We start from the raw sequence: 6080 nt of genomic DNA, 5'->3' as shown, positions 1-6080 counted from the left end.
CCAACCACATTGAACGACCCCTTGGCTCCAGCATCGCCATGTCCGGCGAAGATCTGGACCCTAGAGTAGGCCGGGATGTTCGTCTTGAACCAGTTGATGAGACCTCCCCTCTAGAGCTTCCCAACGGCCACTCTATCAACCTAGGCACCGGTTTAAACTCTGACGAGCGTGCCATCATCACACCCATCCTCATCAACAACACAGATCTTTTCGCCTAGTCAGCCGCTGACCTCCCTGGGGTGGACCCTCTAGTGGCATCCCACAAACTATCCATCTATAAAGAAGCCCGCTACGTATCCCAGAAAAAACGTAAACTTGGCGAAGAACGTCGACTAGCAGCTAAGGTCAAAGCCGATAAGTTACTAAACGCATGATTCATAGAAGAAGCTCAGTACACCACTTGGCTTTCTAATGTTGTCTTGGTGAAGAAAGCCAATGGCAAATGACGGATGTGTGTAGACTACACGGATCTAAACAAGGCTTGGCCTCGCGATGCCTACCCCTTACCCAACATCGATCGACTCGTTTACGGCGCGGCAGGAAACAAGGTGCTTAGTTTTTCTGATGCATATTCCGGGTACAACCAAATTCCCATGGCCTCATCTGACATGCACAAAACTGCTTTCATCACGGACGATGCCAACTACTTCTATAAGGTCATGCCTTTTGGTCTCAAAAATGTTGGAGCAACCTATCAACGGCTGATGGACAAGGTTTTTCAGTCATCTAATGGGACAATGTGTCGAAGTATACGTTGACGACATGGTTGTCAAGTCTCCAAGTCATCGCCAACATGCCGAGGACCTATCAGCAGTCTTCTCTGCACTACACCAATACAATCTTCGCCTCAACCCAGACAAGTGTGTATTCGGCGTCGACCGGGGTAAATTCCTTGGTTTTATGTTAACCCAGCGCGGCATAGAAGCCAACCCCGAAAAATGTAAGGCCATCATCGAGATGCGCAACCCCACTACCATCAAGGAAGTCCAACGTCTCATAGGCCGCTTCACAACCATTTCCCGCTTCCTACCCAAGCTAGCCGAACAAACCCAACCCATAGTCCAACTCTTAAAGAAATCCACCCGGTTCACGTGGACTGATGATTATGAACAAATCTTTCAAAAACTGAAAACCACCCTCACCTCACCACCTATCCTCCACAAGCCGGACACCCACCAACCCATACTCGTATACATCACAGCTACCGACTACACCGTCAGCTTTGCGCTTGTCCAAGAAATATAAGGCACGCAGCATCCTGTCTACTTCGTTAGTAGGACGCTGCAGGATCCTGAAACCAGATATCAAATGGTGGAGAAATTGGCCTTATCTTTAGTCCACGCAACTCGCCGCTTACGCCCATACTTCCAAAACCACAGCATCATCGTCAAAACCGACTACCCCATCCAAAAAATTTTGCAAAAACCAGACCTAGCCGGACGGATGTCATCCTGGGTCGTCGAGCTGTCGGAATTCAACATTCGCTACGAGCCCCATGGCCCCATCAAAGCTCAATGTCTCTTAGATTTTGTCAACGACCTCCAGCACACACCCACAGAGGACCAGTGGACGCTTCACGTAGATGGTTCCTCAAACCCAAAAGGTTCCGGCGCTGGCATTGTGTTGGAAGGACCCAACGACATCCTCATTGAAAAATCCCTTCACTTTGCGTTCAAAACGTCAAACAATCAGGTTGAATACGAAGCCATCCTCGTCGGCCTTTCTCTTGCCCGCAAAGTAGGCGTCAAGACACTGACATGCAAAACTGACTCCAAATTCACTGTAGGGCACCTAAATGACGAATTCTAGATTAAAGACCCCATCCTTCTACAATATTACCATCTGGTCCGAATAGTCATTCAATCCGCTTTTGAGCGAGTTCGCATCGAACACATCCCAAGAACCGACAACATCAGAGCCGACATCCTCTCTAAATTGGCCAGCACCAAATCAAAAAGCCGCCACCGATCCCTGTTGCAGCAAACACTATCTACACCCTCCATAACACACACTTGTCAAAACCTAACCCACCCCCCAACAGACAGCACCGTCCCTCCCTAAAACCATAACTGGACCACCCCCTATATCCAATACCTAAAAGCCGGCAACCCCCCACAGGATGCGGACAAAACTTGGCTGGCTAAGGCCGCCAGGTATACCATGATAGGCGATGACCTTTACAAGCGCGGATACGGCCAACCTCTTCTCAAATGTGTCACGGCAAAGCAAGCACAATATATTATAAAAGAGCTACACAAAGGCATTTGTGGCTACCATTCTGGCGCACGTACCATGGCCACTAGAGTCCTTAGAGCCGGGTACTTCTGGCCGACTATAGAAGTAGACTGCCAAGACTATGTCAGAAAGTGCAAACCATGCCAAAAACATGGCAACCTCATCCACCAGAAACAAGAACAACTCCATCATATACTATCCCCATGGCCCTTTGCTAAATGGGGAATGGACATCCTTGGCCCCTTCTCACCCGGCAAGGGGCAAGTAAAGTTCCTAATTGTAGCCGTCAACTACTTCACCAAGTGGATAGAAGCCAAGCCCCTAACCACCATCACGGCCCAACAAGTTCAACAGTTTATTTGGAAAGATATTATATGCAGATATGGCGTTCCACATACCATCATCACAGATAATGGCCGACAATTTATAGATAAGGAGCTAGCCAAGTTCTACACTGGCCTGGGCATCAAACACATCATAAGTTTTGTAGAACACCCACAAACGAATGGACAAGCAGAGGCGGCCAACAAGGTTATCCTAGTGGAACTGCGCAAGAGATTAGACAGTGCCAAAGGCCGATGGCCCGAAGAGTTAGTAGAAGTTCTATGGGCTTACAGGTGTAACCCTCAATCATCAACAAACGAATCCCCATTCAGCCTAGTTTACGGCGCATACGCCATGATACCGGTTGAAATTGGCGAACCCACCCTGCGTCGAGAACTATACGACCCAACCCACAACCACCAAAACATGGCCACTCATCTCGATCTCTTACCCGAACTCAGAGAAAAAGCCCAAATACGCAATTTAGCTGCCAAACGAAGAGCTACCAGAAAGTACAACGCAAACCTATGTCCACAATCATTCGCAATTGGGGACTTAGTATGGAGAATGGCCAGTAGTGCAAGAAAGAAGGATGGCAAATTCTCCGCCAACTGGGACGGCCCATACCGCATACGTGAAGACGCAGGAGGAGGAGCTTATCGCCTTGAACACTTATCTAGGGAAGAAATACCCAACACATGGAATGTGTCCCACCTCAAATTCTATTTCAGTTAAATGTATATTGCACTAAGCCGAATACTTGTAACCCTAGGTGTAGTCTTTTTCCTCACCTGGTCTTTTTTCCCTAAGGAGGGTTTTGGCCAGGGAGGTTTTAACGAGGCACCCCATATTCAATAAATAAAACGAAGGATTCTCAACTATACAACTCTCCTACGTTTTTACTCTTATAATCGTTTAAGTTCCCCACCCTTACCACAAGTAAGCGGCTTGGGTCGAACACCCTTAACCTGTGCTTAATTCGTTTAAGTTCCCCACCCTTACCACAAGTAAGCAGCCTGGGTCGAACACCCATAACTTGTGCTTAATTCGTTTAAGTTCCCCACCCTTACCACAAATAAGCGGCCTGGGTCGAACACCCTTAACTTGTGCTTAATTCGTTTAAGTTCCCCACCCTTACCACAAGTAAGCGGCCCGGGTCGAACACCCTTAACCTGTGCTTAATTCGTTTAAGTTCCCCACTCTTACCAAAAGTAAGCGGCCTGGGTCGAACACCCATAACTTGTGCTTAATTCGTTTAAGTTTCTCACCTTTATCACAAGTAAGCAGCTTGGGTTGAACACCCTTAACCTGTGCTTAATTCATTTAAGTTCCCCACCCTTACCACAAGTAAGCGGCCTGGGTCGAACACCCTTAACCTGTGCTTAATTTGTTTAAGTTCCCCACCCTTACCACAAATAAGCGGCCTGGGTCGAACACCCATAACTTGTGCTTAATTCGTTTAAGTTTCCCACCCTTACAACAAGTAGGCGGTCTGGGTCGAACACCCCTAACATACAATCAAACACGCCAAACATACATCAGAAATCATCAAAATCTATAATACACAATCACATACAGAACCATAATCGCATTTAACAACAGGGCAAGAATATACCAATGTAAAGAAATGTACCAAATATTACAGACACAGGCTCAAATAATATTCTTAAATCAATGAAAATCGATATCCTAGTCTGTTGCATCAGGGGCCACCTCTTCGGCTTCGCCCACTCCTTTCTCCTTTTCCACCGCCTTCTCCTCTACCTCCCCATCAGTACTACTTTCGTCCTCCTTGACAAGCTTTCCGTCAATAACATCCTTATTTACATCGAACCTTGAGTCCGTCATGTTCACATCCGGATAGAAAAAAGCCACTTGTCGTAATCCCTTCTCAAACCCATTGATGTGCTCTTGTATAATGCAGTTCTTCAAGTCATCAAGCTCACCCGTAGCACCTTCATACTTGTCTTTTAACTCGTCATAATCTTCCTCCAACTCTTCTATTTTCTTCTTCAATTTTCCCTCCGAGTCCAAACAGCGAACCCTCCAAGTTGCCAACCTTTTTCTCTCTTCTTCTCAACCCTCCCTTTCCTTCTTCCACGCCTCCTTCTCCTCCTCAAACTTGTTGACCTTTCCCTGCAACTCCTCAACCTGTTCCCGACCTCCCTCCTTCAACTCCCTCTGATACAAAGACCCCACACGTCGGCTTAGAATCAAGGCTTTGCTTCCAAACTCCACCATCGTCCTCACAATATGATCAGCCTCCATACTATTAATAGAATTTATAACGGTATCTGGGAGGTTGATCGCTATATCACCAGACTCCGGCCCTTTCTCCCCACTGGCTGACCCCGCCCCGCTGGCCGACCCCGCCCCGATCAAGACCGCCCTCACCTTCTTCACGTCCTTCCCCTTGCCATGACGAGGCGGCAACTCAGCTTTCCTTTTCGTCCCACCATGAACGTGCACTTCCACCACAGACTCTTGCAGATTGGGAACGTCAAATTTTCCCGCTGCCTTAGCCTTAGCGGCCATCTCCTTCCTCAGCGACTGAAAAAGCGCTAAGTTCTTCTTCCCAAACTACGCCATGTGCCCTACAATAATATATTAAAACCCAGATTAAAACAACTTAGAATCATTAACAGTGTTTAAGTAACAAACAGATACCTTCAATATCTATAATCAGATGCACCGAATTATAAACTCTAACTAAGCCCTTAGTGGGCAACTTATCAACAAACTTCATTAGGATCTCCACCACCTCCTTATCCCTCGCCGATAACTCATCCATCCCTATATCCTTATACCGAGAAGGGGTACCCATCCAGCTAAATGGGAATTTTGTACTCCCATCTACATTCAAGAAATAAGGCTTGCCCTCTCCCTTCACCACCACTTTGAAGTACCCGTCCTTAAAGTGCTTAAAAGACTGGGAAAAGGCGTCAAGTCTGCTGATACTAGGACGACTGATTAGAGACAACCAAGTAGTCGGCTGCCGAGGTCTGGTGTCATAAAAGTATAGGAAGGCGTAAGGAGAAGGCTCCAAATACAGAGATTGGCACAAGATGCGAAAGGCTTGCAAGTAAGCCCAACTATTCGGGTGCAGTTGTGTGGGTGCCACGTTCAATGCGCGCGACATGCCCATAGTAAAATCATCAAACGGTAGTCGTACATGTAGCTGCGAGAAGTGACACATGTACATATAGAAGAACTTCTCCGCGGCCCCCTCCTGCCTGTGACACATACAGTCAACAGCGCTAACCCTCTCCAGGGAAACAATATCATCGTTTACCCCCTTCGAGATGACAGGCGTACAGTTCAGCCAGGAGTTCAATAAACGAGACCACCAGAACAAAGATGATTGATTACGGACATCGGCAGCCGCCCACCCGTAACCTCCTTTGGCCGGCCAATCGCTCTCGGCCAACTCTTCAGGTGGATCTTCTCGAACCTCCCTCACCATCTCCATGGGAATTCCACTTATCATACCTCCGGAACTAGTATCGTCTTCATCTACTTGC

The sequence above is a fragment of the Vigna unguiculata genome, chromosome 2, assembly GCF_037176805.1.
Source record: "Vigna unguiculata cultivar grain cowpea cultivar isolate G323 ecotype 2 chromosome 2, ASM3717680v1, whole genome shotgun sequence".
In the NCBI taxonomy this organism is placed as follows: domain Eukaryota; kingdom Viridiplantae; phylum Streptophyta; class Magnoliopsida; order Fabales; family Fabaceae; genus Vigna; species Vigna unguiculata.
The sequence above is the reverse complement of the archived record's forward strand: the minus strand, read 5'-3'. Positions refer to the sequence as shown.